The sequence below is a fragment of the Papio anubis genome, chromosome 18 (genome assembly GCF_008728515.1).
Source record: "Papio anubis isolate 15944 chromosome 18, Panubis1.0, whole genome shotgun sequence".
Lineage (NCBI taxonomy): Eukaryota > Metazoa > Chordata > Mammalia > Primates > Cercopithecidae > Papio > Papio anubis.
The window spans coordinates 17,928,796-17,945,845 of NC_044993.1; the positions used below are offsets into that span (position 1 = coordinate 17,928,796).

The following is a 17,050-nucleotide window of genomic DNA, read 5'->3' on the forward strand; positions in this document are numbered from 1 at the left end:
GTGTCACTTTATCAATTCGATTACATTTTCTGTTTTAACTGTCATGCCTTTGAACCTTTCCTGCTGATTTCTGCTTTGCATGGAAATCTGTTATCTTTCTAGTTGTCTTTGGTGGATATCAATCCTCTTGAGTCTCTCTCTAAGCCTTCAGACTAAAGTTTTTAAAGTTGTCTTTTGGCCGGGCGCAGTGGCTCACGCCTATAACCCCAAAACTTTGGAAGGCCAGCACAGGCGAATCGCTTGAGCTCAGGAGTTGGAGACCACCTTGGGGAACATGGCAAAACCCTGTCCCTACAAAAAACACACAAAAAAATTAGTCAGGCATGATGGTGGATGCCTGTAGTCCCAGCTACTCAGGAGGCTGAGGTGGGACGATTGCTTGAGCTCAGGAGGCAGAGGTTGCAGTAAGCCAAAATCGCACCACTGCACTCCAGCCTGGGTGACAGAGTGAGCTCCATCTAAAAAAAAAAAAAAAATTGCCATTTGCTTCTTGTGTCATCTACATTTCCTCTGGAATCAGTAATTCATTTTTCTAATTTCATTTTACTGATCTTCCTCATATGTCTGGTGATCTTTACGTGTATGTTCGTGTTTACAAATGAAGGACTAAGTTCTTGACAGTTGATCATCATGGATTTCTTGTACCTCTGTTGTAGTCTTGTGTCGTTTCTCCAGCAGGATACCCCTCAGTGAACTGGCTGACTATCAACTGTGATTAAGTGGAAATGGTATGCTGACATACTTAAGGTCCATGACAAGCACATATAAGGGAGTCTTTGCCACAGTGCTATAAGGCACTGATAAATGTGAGAAGCCCTTGGTATATTTATAGAGGATCTCCTACTAGATTTAAAAAACAGTTATCGTAGTCTTAACACAGGGACAAACCTTGTACTGAGATGTCTGTATAGGAAGAAGGGGTTGCCTTTAGTCATCATGTATTTTTAGTCCCTACCAATCAATGGCAGTTTCTCAGTCTTTCCTTGTTTTCCCATGACCTTGACACTCCTGAAGAATACTGATTAGTTCATTTGTAGACTGTCCCTCAATTTGGTTTTGTCGGAAATTCTCTCATGTTTAGACTGAGATTACTCATTTTTGCCAAGGTGAAAGGTTAAAAGGCATGACAGGTAATTTGTAGAATGTCCCTCAATTTGGTTTTGTCTGAAATTCTCTCATGTTTGGACTGAAATTACTCATTTTTGCCAAGGCGATGTTAAGCCCAAGTTATGTACATAACATGATGTTACGTGTATAATATCGAGAGGTACCTGATGTCAAGAGAGTGGTTCATATTAACTCTGAACATGTAATTAAGGTGGCATCTACCTGTTTTTCCACAGTAAAGTTACTATTTTTCCCTTTGTAATTAATACATATCTTCCATGAATATATTTGAGATAAGATTTTTAAAAGGAAATATATAAAAAATAATCTCTTTTTAATCATAATTTTTCAATTTTAGCGTCCATAGATGATTATTGCCTGTAAAAATGATTTCTGTATTTACCAATGGTGATTTTCTATTTCCATTATTTTTCTGCGTTTATTTATTAGAATTTACTATAAGGACAAGCTGTGTCCTTTTGCCTTAATTTATTTATTCAATTTTTTAAATCAGTATAGACTCAATGATATTTAATACTATAGATTTTAATTCATTACTTGCATTATATAATCTACTTACATGGGGTTTTAAAAATTACTTTTTATGTTTGATTTTGAATATAATTGTGTGTTACTCAGAAAATACCATTTGAGTGATATCAGTTTTGACATTTATTGAAATTTCCTTTGTGAAAAGCATCTGGTTAATTTTTGTAAATATTCTTTGTATGCATGACATAATAAACATTATTTGTTTGCTTTAGTCTTCATTGTGAAGCATAAAACACATAGAAAGTACACCAAATACAATTAAATTCTTAGAGAACTATTATAAAGCAGACTCCTGTGTTACTACCACCTACGTGAAAAAACAGAACCTAGTGACAGAAAAGGCTCCCAAATACCATGTTCCAGCCTTCCTCCTGAAGAAAACCAATGCCTTGATTTTTTTGTTTTGTTTTTAAGAGATGGTGTTTTGCTCTGCTGCCCAGGATGGAGTCCAGAAGCAATTCACAGGTGCAATCATAGTGCACTATAGCCTCCAACTCCTGGGCTCCAACAATCTTCTTGCCTCAGCTTTCTGAGTAGCTACAACTACAGGTACACGCAGGCATACCCAGCTAATGCTCTGATTTTTAGGTTAACTAGTTCCCTGTTTCTTCTAATAAGTTTACCACCTAAGTAGTCATTACTAAAAACTATAGAGGTGGCTAGGCGTGATGGCTCATGCCTGTAATTCCAGCCCTTTGGGAGACCGAAGTGGGTGGATTACCTGAGGTCAGGAGTTTTGAGACCAGCCTGGCCAACATGATGAAACCCCGCCTTTACTAAAAATACAAAAGTTAGCTGGGCGTGGTGGCACACGCCTGTAGTCCCAGCTACTCAGGAGGCTGAGACAGGAGAACTGCTTGAACCCGGGAAGTGGAGGTTGCAGTGAGCCAAGATCGCGCCACTGCACTCCAGCCTGGGTGGCAGAGTGAGACTCCATCTCAAAAACCAAAACCAAAACCAAAACCACTACAGAGGTACAAGATGTATTATGGAGACACGATTAATCAATTAATACCAAAGTAAACTTCAAAACAAGAAATACTACGAGTCAAAAAGATTTCATAATGATAAAAGGTTCAATTCACTAAGAATGCATTACATTCCTAAATGTGTTTGCATCTAATAACAGAACTTCAAACGACATGAAACAAAAATGATAGAAATGAAGACAAATAAAAAGTACCTGCTCATAATTGAAAATTTTAAGTCATTCCTCAGTAATTGATAAATAGACAGCAAATCAGAAAAGATATAGATGTGAACAACCATCAACTAGAATCCTATGCCTAACAATTGCAAAATACTTTTTTCAAATGTATATGGAAAAGATGGTATCTCATTGAGTTTTAATTTCCATTTTTATAATGAATGAACATAAACATACCTTCATATAATTATTAACTACCTGGCTATTGCAGATGCTATTGTTGCTCTGCCCAGATCTTGTTAACCAGGACATAGCAACTATACAACTGACCATAATAGCTTACATTTGCCTCTTATAAGATTGTTGTTGGCTGATGGGAGCACCACCTCAGCCTTCAGAAGCCACTTTGCTTGGAATGGCTAGGATATGCCACCCCACCAGAGGCAGCCCAGAACCAATGATTGACTGATGTGGGGTACAACAGGCCAGCTAGCTACCTTATGTCTGATAAGGACAAGCTTTGGGATACAATGCATGCTCCAGAGCTCCCTATAGGATTAAGCTGAGGCTAGACATCTTCTGAAACCCTATCTTTGTTTAACTTTTTCTCTGTCCTATCCTGTTTCATTTCCTCCCTTACAAGAATCTCCTGAAAGAGACTGGTATCTTAATATATCACTCATACAAAAATTGCTGTTTAGGGCTCTGCCTTTAGACAGTCCTACCTTAGGACAGCTGCTACCAGTATGATCACCGGAAAAATAGTATGGAAAAGGTTGTGGAGTCCCTGGCAGGTTGTTGTGGTGTAAATTATAAGACTTTCACCTACAGTAAATGGGAATGTGATACAAAGCAGAAAGACAGTGTTAGCCTGTGTAAGAGAGTAGGTATGAGGACTGTGAAGCTGGGTAATTATTGCTGAGTACCAATGATTTAATGAAGAAAGAGAATGATGAGTTAGGTCAATTAAACACCAACTTATAGTAAAGAATAAAAATTAATAGGCAAACATGGTTTAAGAATAGAAATGTGAGTTAATGATAAGAGGTGGCAGGATTTAAGAGAAGGCTACTTTCTCATCCCAGCCAAGTTTTCTATGCCAAAGTTAAGTTCCTGATAGAAAATATTACTTTGAATCTTGTGGGCCTGTGGAAGGAACCCATTCTTTCTCATTAGCATATAGGAGCTCTATCTTCCTTATGACCATGCAGAGACTTCAAAGTACCCTATAGAATAATGCTTTCCTTTCTTAGAGCTTAACCTCAAAACCCTGGCCACTAGAGGAATAACTTGTGTCAAGTCTCAGCATAGCCCCATGGGAAAATCTTGGATCTGCTAAGGGAGAAAGGAGATTTAATGCCAATAGAGTGGCAGTACCTGGCTAATAAGTACTGCAGAAACTGGCAGAGTATGCCTGGGAGTAAATCCTAAGGGTGCTGGACCAGGGGAAGTATAATGTAAAGCTGCTTAATGAAGAAACTTTTCCATAACTCTGACTTAACACTCTGACAAAGGCCCTTGGAATCAGGTTTTTATTTTTATTCTTTTTAGACTGAGTCTCACTCTTTTGCCAGGCTGGAGTGCAGTGGCGTGATCTTGGCTCACTGCAACCTCTGCCTCATGGGTTCAAGCCATTCTCCTGCCTCAGCCTCCTGAGTAGCTAGGACTACAGGTGCACGTCACCACACCCAGCTAACTTTTGTATTTTTAGTAGAGATGGGGTTTCACCATGTTGGACAGGATGGTCTTGATTTCTTGACCTCATGATCCACCCACCTCAGCCTTCCAAAGTGCTGGGATTACAGGCCTGAGCCACTGCACCCAGCTGGAATCAGTTTTTAATACACCGATGCAGTGGTTCTTGTATACTTCAAACAAGTGAAAGCTCCCATTAAACAGAGACATGCTAAATGATGTTGTAAACTCTTCAGAGCATAATAAAAACCTCAGAAAAGTGGGTATGCAGAAGTAGACGTGTTATATGAAGCCAAAAACCAGTTCATGATGTTCCCTGGAAGGTTCTGGAAGTTGCTTCATTTACCAGCATCAAGCTTAGTAATGACTGTTCTGTAGATGGGGACTTTGAAGGTGATGGTGTTACAGAACTGGAATCTCCTCTACCAATGCGGATGATATGATCCAGGAATAGCAGAGATTGGGTGCCAGCACTTAATTATCAGGTGCATGATGGAAACGTATACCACACACATAATTATATAATATTTTACAGATCCATAAAACACATATTCAAGAGACTGAGATTAGATGAGCAGGAAGATGAAGTCAGCCACTATGAAAAGTCGTAATCCTGTGCTCAGTTTCCACACCTAAGTTAGTTCTGACTCAGAATCCACCAACTAAAAGAGAAACTAGGGTTCACTTGTTGCCACAAGACAGCAAATCAATACATTAGTGGCTAACTTCATCTTTCTGGGATCTGGTTCTATGAGGTCTGAATAATACTGTCTTATATTAATATACTGACTCCAGCTTTCATTTGATTAGTGTTAATATGGTATATCTATCCCCCCTACTTTGATTTTTAAACTATTTATATTTAAGGTGGTTTGGTGGTAGGCAGCCTATATATCAGTCTTGTTATTTTTTAATGCAATCTGAGAATATCTGCCGTTTAATAAGGGAATTTAGGTCATTTACATTTAATGTGATTATTGAAGATTAAGTTTAAATCTATTATTTTGCTATTTGTTTTGGATTAATTGAACATTATTGGTAATTTCATTTTCTCTTCTTTGTTAGCTTATTAACCATAACTGCCATTTAACTTAGTTTTTAAAAAATAAGACTTTAATTTTTAGTCTACCTTCAAGTGCTATTATCGACATTATACCACTTCATGTATAGTATAACACCTTATAATAGAATCTTCCATTTGTTTTCTTCAATACTTTTTATGCTATTGTTGTCATGAGTTTTACATGTTATAAGACAAATACATTATTATTATTTTTGCTTTAAGCTATCAATTATTTTTAAATGTTTGTAATAAAAAAAAGTTTTCTAAATTCACCAACATAATCACCATTTCCAAGGCCTTTTATTGATGTGGTATAATTTTGCTTTTGCCTGCAGGGCTTAAGCAGGTTTGCTAATGATTCATTCTTTCAGCTTTTGTACATCTGAAAAAGTTTGTTTCACCTTTTTGTTTTGTTTTGTTTGAGATAGAGTCTCGCTCTATTGCTCAGGCTGGGGTGCAGTGGCGTGATCTCGGCTCACTGCAAACTCTGCCTCCCGGGTTCAAGGAATTCTCCTGCCTCAGCCTCCTGAGTAACTGGGATTACAGGCACATGCCACATTCTTGCCTAATTTTTGTGTTGTTTTTTTTTTTAGTGGAGATGGGGTTTCACTATCTTGGTCAGGCTGGTCTCCAACTCCTGACCTCGTGATCTGCCTGCCTCGGCCTCCCAAAGTGCTGGGATTACAGGCGTGAGCCACCATGCCCGGTCTGATCTTTGCTTTTAAAAGGTATTTTTGCTGTGTATAAAATTTTAATTGAACTTTTTTCTTTTGATATTTTATAGGTGTTTCTCCATTGTCTTCTAGCTCACATTGATTCCAATGTTTTCTGGGTGTTATGGTGGATTATTTCTACGTCTTCACTAATCTCTTCTAAAATATCCAATCTCCTGTCAATCACCTCTAGTGGTATTCTTAATCTCAGACATGGTAGTTTTTACTCTCTACAAGTTAAATTACAATCTTTGTCTTTCATGTCTCTATTTAACATGTTTCTGCATTACTCAGTTATGACAGCTGTTTAAATGTCCTCATCCACTAATTCTATCTTCTGTGTCATTTTTAGTCTTGTTTAATTCTCCTCCTTGTTATTGGTAGAAAGTATTTTATCTTAGTATGTAGCTTATGTTTTCATTTACTTTTTGCCATTCAGATAGTAGAAGTTTTCAATTTTGCTGAAGTCCAACTTATCTAATTCATTCGTGGTGTAAGTTCTTTCCGTGCTATCTACAGGGAAATCTTTTGCTTAGCCCAAGGTCACAAAACTTATCTTTTCTTGAAGAACTATTTTAGTGTTATGTTTTTATTTTATTCTAATACCCATTTAAGATTAGTATTTGTATAAATAATGAGTGGGTCAAGTCTCTCTTCACATGGTTCCAGTACTGTGTATTAAAATGACTATTCTCTCTACATCAAATTGCCTTTGAAACTTTACCAAAAAATTGTGCATCAATTTCTGGGCTCTCTACTCTTTTCCATGGATCTTTACCTCTATCCTTATGTAATTATCACACTGTTTGATTACTGTGGCTTTATGCAATATTACATAGCTAATGTGAGTCCTCTAATGTTCTTTTTACAAAATTGTCTTAGCTTTCTATTGCTTTTCTTTATACATTTTAGATCAGCTTGTCAATTTCTAGAAAAAAATTATTGGGTTTTTGATGAAGATTGAATTAAATTTCAATATATATCAATTTAAAGAGAAATTACATTAATAATATTGAGTCTTCCAATCCATGAGCATGGTATTTCTAATTTGTTTGTTCAGTGTATTATAGTTTTCACTATGTAAACCTTGAACATATTTTCTTAGGCTTATCCCTAAAACTTCATGCTTTTTAATATTATTATGATGGTACTTGTTTTAAAAATTTCTAACTATTTATTACGAGTGCATTTTTGAATTTTGATTTTGTATCCCATGACATTGCAAAACACACCTATTAGTTCTAGAAACTTTTTCATAAATTTGGAATTTTGATGCAGACAATGATATCATCTGAAAATAAAGATAATTTTATCTATTCCTTTCTAATCTGTTATTCTCTTGTATAGATACCTTTAATTACGCAAAGGAAGTTATCACTTATTCCTTGTTAGCAAAGATATTTTATCAGGAATGGATATTAATTTCTATCATTTTTGCCCTGCATCCATTGAAATGATTATTAAAATAACAACCTGGTGATATGATGAATCTCATTGATTTTAGTATATTGAACCAACCTTGCATTCTTGGAATAAACTTGGCTTGGTTGTTATTTCTCATTCTTTGGGCATATTAGCAAATGTGATTCAATTTGCTAATATTTTGTGCTTTTTGTGTCTATGTTTATGAGTTATTGGTTTGTAGTCTTCTATTCTTACACTGTCTTTGTTTTTTGGCATCGGGTAATGCTGACCTCATCAAATGAGTTGGGGGAATGTTCTTCCCTTTTCTGTTTCCTGAGATTGTTTAGAATTGGTATGATTTCTTCCTTAAAGGTTGGTAGAATTTGTCAGGGAAGCCATTGGGCATGGTATTTTCTTTACAGGAAAGTTTTTAAACCACAAACTCAATTTATTTATTTAAAGATATAAAACTATTCAGGTTTAGTTTACTTGAATGAGTTTTGGTAGTTTGTGTCTTTTGAGGAATTTGTCTATTTCATCTAGGTTATCAAATGTATTGATGAAGTTGCTATTTACTTTTATTATCCACTTAATATATGTCAGCCTTAGTGATTGATACCCACTCTTTCATTCTTAGTCTTGGTCATTTATGTCTTCTCAGTTTTTTCTCATTTAGTTGGGCTAGATGCTTATTGATTTTCATAATCTTTGCAAAGAACCAGCTTTCGAGGACTCTGACTTTAGTGTTTTTCTATTTTCAACTTTACTGGTTTATGTTCTTATTATTTCTTTCCTTCTTCTTGCTTTGAGTTTAATTTGTTTTCTTAAGACACATATTATTGATTCAAAACTTTCTAGGTTTCTAGAACAAGACACTAAAACATATTTTCCTCAATGCACGTCTTTAGCTGCGTCTCAGAAATTTTATTTTCATTTAATTAAAAACATTTAAAAAATTTCCCTGTGACTGCCTCTTTGACCCATGCCATTTAGAAATGTGTTTAATTTCCAAAAACATTGGGATTTTTCTATATATTATTCTGTTGTTGATTTCTAGTTCAATTTGTTTGTGGTCAAGAGATGATATTTTGTCTTTGACTTGAATACTTCTAAATTCATTGATTTTTTAAAAGGGAACACAATGTGGCCTATTTTAGCACATGTTTTGTGTGCACTTAAAAATAATTTATATTCTGCTCTCGTCAGATGGGTCATTTTTCCTGTTTTCTTAAATGGCTATTATTTGAAAATAAAACTTTGCAAAAAGAAGGAATGTCACGTAAGGTTGGATTCAGAAATCTGAAGTAGTTCTCCATATGAACTTAATGAAGTACTGGTACACATAATTAATAATAACATAAGAGATTAGGCACCATCAAATGAAAGCAGATAATGAACAAGTTACTCTTCACATGCTTACCTCTCAATCTGTTCCCAATTGAGCCAATAACCAATTCTCTATACTGTAGTCACACTGGACTTATTTTAGTTCTTCCAAGTAGCCATGTTCTTTTTCTGCATCAGGACTTACTGAATATAATCTCTATCTGAAAAATACTCCCTCTTTTTGTTAAGTTCTCTTCAACTTTCAGACTTGACCTTGAATTCACTTGCTTTAGAAAGTCTTTTTGACATTCCCTCCAAGGATTATGTCCTCTTTGTTAAGGATCAGTGGTTTGCACTTTCATGATGGTCTGTACCTCTCTTTCACAGAATTTATGATTATAATGAAAAGTACAAGGACAGATTAGACCATATTATCAAAGATGTTATGACTTCTCAAAAGGTTCACAATCCCCTACTCAAAAAAGTCAGCACAATGAGACATAGAGTGGCCAACTAAACTCACTTAACTGAAATCTGATTTTTACTGGATATAATTTCTCCTGTGAAGACTATTCTGAAAGTAGAATTATACTTTCAGAAGAATATTGATTGTATGAGTCTTCCATAACAATATTTAATATATCTGGGAGACTATTATTTATAAAATGTTACAGGGCACACATAAAACCAACCAAACTGAGAAATCCCATTCTTCTGCTTTCTATAGGTTCAGGCAAATGTTAATAGATAGTGTCTGCTTCTCTAAGACATTCCTTGCGTAAGAAAAGAAAACCCATATACAAAGAGCAAGTTTGGCTCAAATAACTTTTCTTTTCCAAAGTAAATCCAAAATTTAAGGCTTTTGAGTCCAAGTTTCTTGCAAATGTTAGACAAAAAAAACAATGGGTGAAGGAAGTGAGAGGAAAACCTTTGCCTTTCATGTACATTTGAAACCTTCATTTATGTTAAATAGCACTTGATGATATTATAAGGGATCATTTACAGAAAAATATACAGAGCTTTCCTGGCAATGGAATCAGAAGAGCTGCCTTCCTCATGCCTCTCAGGCTCACTTTGTAAATTATGTGAAACACTTTTAGACAGACACTGGCACTCATAAATTATACAGTTCATTTGCATATTCCAGTCATGAGACATTATGCAAAGTGACATGATTTGCATAATGGATTCCTCTTGTCGCTTCACTTGCTGCATGCTTTTAAAAAACAAAATGAAATAAAATGAAAGCATGAAAAGGTGAAAGCATCAAGTCCCCAGTCTTGCCTGTCTTCTTCCCAACTACAGTATCAGTTGCTTTCATTTCCTACAGAGGATTGGGGGGGAAGGGACAAAAAGCAAAGAGATACAGACATATAAACAAAGAGCTTTCATATGAATTTTGTTCTTAATTACAATGTACCCACTTTCTCATTGAAATCCTTCACCATAAATAACCCTTTTGAGCCAACAGACATCAAAACAAAACAAAACATTGAGACAGAAAAACTTTATGGAACTTTTTCTTAAAAAAAACAAAAACAAAAACAAAAAACAAAACTTCTATGTCTGTAATTTTTAGGGAAGAGGTAAGCCTTTCTTTTTGTAACTAAAAAAATAAAAAAATAAAAAAATTTAAGGCACCAGCTATTTGTCATTGGAAATAAAACCATATTATGGATGAGAGAGGTTTGGTGGAAGGATTTTATCCCTTTCTAGGTAAACTTCTGAATGGTTTTCCTATTTTGAAAGAGAACGGAGAAGAAGAAAAACAGGGTGGTGTTTTGATTATTTAACAAAAATATATAATGGCTATATATATTGTAAAGGATGAGGCAATGCCACGTCGACTTCTATCGGCTCTACTCCAATAAGCAGGCAACGCTCCCTCAGCAGTTGCTAGCTTTGCTGCGGGCTTTCCCTGCTCCCCTGCACCAGTGCGAAAAGCAGTGTGTGCCAAGCGGCTGGCGTCTGTACCCTGTGGGAAAAGTTAACTGTAATTCTTCGGCTTTTAAAATCAATTAACCCGTGTGTTAATTAACGTCAAGTCGACGGGAGGAGGAGAAGAAGAAGGGGAGGGAGGGAGAAAAGAAAAAAGCTGCAAGGGCGGATGGCAGAAGAGTTGGCACGGTGCCATCCATTCAGGGGCAACGCCACAGTTTCGTGTGATAGCAGCAGCGGGTATATGTTACGGGGCCCTGTATGCGGGCCAGACAGTGCGGTAAAGCCAAGGGAGATTATCCAGACCCCCAGGAGCGAACAGCAAGCAGCAACCGAAGGCGCAAGTGCCAGGATTACAGCCTAGGCTGCTCCAACTATGAGCCCTTCCTCGGACCCTGGGACTCGGCTACTTGGGGTTTGGGGGTCTTCCACACCACAGAGGCACAAAGCTGACTTTAATCACTTTTTTTCCTTTAAACTTGATTCTGCCGCAGTGGAGCCAGCACAGCGGATGTTTTCACACCCAGCAAGACAAAGGCCGTCGTCTCCGCCATGACACTGTTCCGTTTCAGGCAGAGGCCGGGATTCTGGACTCCTCGAAAAATCAAAAGAAACAAGGAAAACAAACAACAAATACAGCAACAAACAGAAAAAACTGAAAACCAAAATCGTTTGCCCATTTGCCCGTGCCAGAGGTGATCTGGGCATCTGTTGCAGCAGAAGGCGCTTGTGTGGGGCTAATTTTTTTTTTTTTTTTTTTTTTTTTTTTTGGTGGGGGGCAAGCTGTTGGCTTGTTTGCTATTTCAACTTCGTTTATAATTAACTTAAAAAAAACCCCCACCATTCAGCCTAGTCAACAACAAACAAAGAAAAAGCAGACATCGGAAGAGAAATGCCATAGGAAGCGGCATGAATACATGCCACAGCCTGTGCCACTTGCCACTTGGAAAACCTCAGGGAAAGACGCCAATTCTACAGCTGCGAAGAAGGCAGAGAAGGGAGCATAAAGGTCTACAACTAGAAATCATAAGGAAAGAATACTGCTTGTATAATCCTGGATTGCAATTGCACACAGCCTCTGCTGGGAGAAGAGAGGGAATATTTAAATGGAGATATAGACGGGTATAAATTAAAAGATAGGCACCTATCGATTGCATATAAACACATGTGTAAGGTTGTATGTGTATATAAATACGCATATTTTGAGACAAACGTTTAGATATGTATATATTTTGTGCTGTAGGTATGGGTATGTATATATAGGTGTATATGTTTATGCATATACACATATGTAGGATGTATGCATGTGTGAGAAAAAGGAGGGAGACAGAGGAGAGAGAAGGAAATATGTGTATGTGCATGTATGTGTACGCATACATCCCACTTTTTGACCCAGGTATACACAGAAGACAAAATAAAAATCATACTCCAGCAGCAAGCAGGCAGCCAGAGATTTATCTACATTCACTGCTATCACCAGGGAGATGAATGGGGCCGATCTGAAGCCCTTTTACAAGATCCACTATGGGAGTGAAGGAGGAGGAGGGATGCCACACAGACATGCACAAACTTGAAGGCAGAGGGATTTGGAAGGGGCTACTGAGGAAACACTGGTGGCATAATGCAGGGGAGAAGAAGGGGAAAGAGGCTTGTCTCTCTATGTTTTAGGTGGTTGTTTTTAAAAAATCTGCAAAAGGGTTTCAGGGAACGGCTGGTACTTACGTTGTCTGCGTTGCTGTGGATCCTGAAAGGTGTTCTGTTGGCACCGGGCGCTGAGCCAGGGGCAGGCGCTGGAAACAAAAGGGAGAGACAAAAAAATAAAGTCATTCAATGGGAATATTAATTGCTGCTCTTGTGGATTTTACAAAACACACAAACTGTTTTTTCTTTCTTAAAAAAAATGTGGATTGGCGCGTGTCCCTTTTGCATGGAATATACAAGTAGTATGGGATTTAACAGCCCAGTTACGGGACTCAGGATTAGCTGCGCTGGCATCTTTTGGGCATATTCTTCCTTTTAATGAATGAGCTTTCGCTGTTAATGAGGAATAATCGTTTGGCTAATGAGCTTTGAAACATTAAGAGAAAAGAGGTTTTTTCCGTTAATCGCTCTGGTGCGACTGCATGGATGGATTACAAAAGACAGCAATAGGAATGCAGTACAAAGGGGGGGACCTCTCCTGGAGTGGGAGAAGCACCGAGATGGGTGATGTGTCCCTGCGTCTTTCCTTCATTCTCTCTTTCGCTCTCTCTGCCAACTGCTATGGGTTTCCATAACTCCGCAATCAAAGTGGATGGTCGGGAAGGATTATTACAAAGAGTGAAGCCTCCGCTGTTAATGTCTCCAGTGTTTAATCATCATACAGTAGAATGGTTTTATGCATATTTCATTTGCATATCATTAAACTGTGTTAGCGAGGGGCATTCAGAGCCAAGAGAAGTACAAAGTTGGGGAGAGAGGGAAGAAAAAAAGGTCCCTATGATGCTTATCTTCAAACAGGGACTTGTTCCATGATCTGTCTTCTACTTTTGCTAAAATCATTATGACTTGGAAACCTTTGAAGTTGGATACAACCTTGGATTCTTCTAATTCCTGCAGAGCAGTGTATTTTAAAAAACAGCAGAAATGTTCCTGCACTAGACAATTAAAGGAATATAAACTCCAGTGGGTTGAAACTAGTAGCTCTTTGGGGAATGCAGTGGCAGAGGCTTCTACAAATACCAACACTTAGAAATATATAATAAAGAGCATCATATTAGAAACAAAGAAAACGAAGACAAGAAATATTAACATGTGGATTATATTTGTTTCTTTTGGGGGGTAATGAACTAAAGAGAATGAAGAAGCCATCGGTAATTTATCCCTTCATTAATGAACAGTCACCTTTTTGTATGTGTTTGTTTTTGTCCTTTCTTTTTGAAGAGGGATGTTGTTACTTTTGAAGCAATTAGTCAATCATTTTGTAGCTCTGATCTTTTTCCCCTGAACCCGACAGGAAAGAAAGGTGGTGGTTAGGGACTATGTGAGTATTGGGGGGGACTTGGTGGGGGAGAGAAAGAATACAGTGAGTTCTTTGTAGATCTTATACATGCACAACATATTAATTGGGGGCTTTTAAAGCTCCCTCAATGGGCTATTTCATTCCTGGTAAAACCGCAGCTGGTTAGCCACTGTTGGTGACTCTTCAAATATTACTTTATTTTTATTCTGTCGCTGTTGTTGTTGTCTTGTTTTGTTTTTCCTCAGTTAAGAATGAAAATGTAGTATCACCCCTTCTTTTTTGAGTCTCTTCTCCATCTTCTTCTTCACTCCAGTTTCCAAACTGTAAAACAATGTTGGCTTAATATTGAAGCCTGGTGCACAGTCTAACTGGCACAACTTGATTTGGAAATGAGATGCTGTTTTATATTTAAATTACCCCTGCTCCCCCCTTATCCTCCAAAGCTTTGTCTCTGTTATGAATATGCAGATGAGGCATGATGTGATTACACTGTACAATTACTCCTGTCCATGGTGGTGGCAGGGGCTGCTAGGGAGACAGAGAGTCAGACAGCCTCCAAGCCAATACAGAGTTTTGTTTTCCGTATTTTTCCTATCTCCTTGGCACTGCGGCACATGCAGATGTCGCTGTTGTTCTTTATAAAGCCCTAATGATATGCAAAAGCATAACGATTTGGTTTGGACACAAAGCATCAACGAAATATTATGGATGTCTTTAAGAAAGGGGGAGAGAAAATCCTGACTGAAGGAATGTCCACATAAATTATTTTTATTTAAATGAATTCAAAGGATGGGGTGAGGGCAAGTCAGACAGAGTCGCATGGAAAACATGAATAATATTAATATGCATAAAGAATTCTCACCGAGGAGAAGCTCCTCACTACAGCTCTTGGGACAAACAGGTTCATTAGGAAACAGCTCAGAGCGACTACAGCATTTTGTTATTTCAATTTTTTTCCCTTATTTTAAATGAAGAGTCAGACAGATGTGTTTTCTTTGTATAGCAGCATTGAGATGGATCCAATCTGTGAAATTTGCTGCCCAAATAGCATTTCTAATGGAAATTGGAACTAAACAAGGGCACGGATATGGAAGGGAGGGGAGAAGAGAGAATACACGAAGAGGAGTACATTCAGAGCCACTGCATGGCATTTTTAGTACAGGAGGTTTTCAGAAACCATCTTTGCTTCGTTAGTCTCCCATGTGGGCTCCTGATGTAGGGAGCTATCAGGGTATACCAAAATGAGCACTGAGACAGGCCTTTCTAGGTCTGAGGCTGAGGAAAGCAGCGGCAACTTGGTGCCTGTCCCCCAGAGCTGTCTACAGTTCAGAAGCCAAAAGCACAGCTACTTCTAATTTGGGGATGCAGTAGAGTGCCTACTGATCCAGGTATTTGTGAAAGATGGAATTCTTGGTGCTATCATAGTATACTTTGCTAAAGAGCAGATGAAATTGGCTGCTTAAGGAGTCCTGATAATATTTATGTTGGTTAATTCTCATGATAATGATACTGCAGTTGTCTAGTATTTTCAGAATGTTAAAATTACCAGTGTGGCTTAATGCATGTTTACAATGAATAGAGAGGGACAAAGAGTGAATGAGCCTATTGGGTGGATTCAAAACTGATAAAATATTTGGACTATTACTCATGGTCTCCAAGGACTAACAGAGAAGTCAAAGAAGCAGTAGTTGGAAAAAAAGATTTTGTTACCTCCCTTGGTCAGGTGGACAAAGAGTTCAAATTACTTTCATAATTCAGCTAAAGGAATTTTATACTTCTGTTTAAATTACATGAAGACATTTTTGATCTGATATGTATATCTGCATAAATTTCTATTATGATAGCATAATGTTGACCTGGAACTGGTCTGATTATAAGCATGTTCTAAATACTGTTGCTCTTCACCTATAATCTCTAAAACTTCCATTTATAAGTTTCTTTTAAGACTCCCCTTCCAATAATTTTCAACTGTTACACGATTCTCAACTGTTGGTACAGTGTACAAAACTACAGAGTACAGTGAATTGATGATTATTTGGAGAATGGCTATTTAATCTGAATTATTTATATTTAACCTCTTATACTTTCCAACTCTTTTGTCAGAATTATGGATATAGAATTTTGAAAGAATACATGTAAAGAATTAAGCACAGTATCTGCACATAACAAGCTCTAAATAAGTGTTAGATTTTATTACTGCTATCATTACTATTATTACTTCAGTGTGTTGGTTACCATTTGAGAAAAACAAGGAAAAGAAAATAAAATTCAATCTTTACTTTTACTATTAAATAGCAATGCAGGTAAAAGGCTGAGTGGAAAAGTGTTAAACAGATATCCATGGTGAATAGACTGTGAATGATCTGTAATCAGAAGTCAAACTACAGCTTATGTCAATGCATAATAGACCCATGAAAGGGCTCCATTAAAAATGTATGTATAATTCTGAAATTTTTGTGTTGCATGACATCAATAGTCTGATAAGAGAGTTCTATTGTGATTGGTATGGAGGGTTTTGGGAAGTGAAAGGTGCTCATTATTTAACTACAATGATGAAGCAATGCCAACTTTCAGTATTTTTTTTACAAAAATAAGTTATATTTTTGAATAATACATTACAATGAAGTATCAATAATTTAAAAAATGTAGAAAGGAAAAAGTCTCTGTCTTTCCCCTCTTCTACCCATGAGTTCCTCACCCAACCCCCGAATAAGTAATCACTGTTACTGTTTTCTTGTTTATTCTATCAGCTATTAATATATTAAGAAGATATTAATATAATTTCTCTCCTACATCTTACACAAATGATACTTTTTACGAAGATTCCTTACAATTTTCTGTCAACACAATAAGTTCATTTGTGACTAGACAGCTTCATTTCCAGTAATCATGCCAATTATTCCTTTGTCCTTATCTCATTGGTGAGGATATCTAGTACAATGTTGAATAGAAGTAGTGATAGGTGACTGTAAACATCCTTACCTTGTTTCCAATCTTAGGGGATGTCACTGTCTTGTTCATGGTCACAGGGGAAGAAGAATTCAGCCTTTCATTACTAAGAATTACGCTCTTTATCATGTGAAAGAGGTTTCCTTCCATCCTTA

General features: G+C 37.1%; 1 long non-coding RNA gene across 1 annotated transcript in view; it reads right to left on the minus strand.

Annotated features, from left to right (window-relative positions):
* The window catches only part of LOC103880538, a 230,711-nt gene that overhangs the window by 95,143 nt on the left and 118,518 nt on the right, over positions 1-17,050 (minus strand). The window contains exon 3 of the long non-coding RNA XR_004179647.1: positions 12,668-12,735. This is a non-coding gene — a long non-coding RNA (uncharacterized LOC103880538). The remainder of the gene's footprint in view (positions 1-12,667; positions 12,736-17,050) is intronic.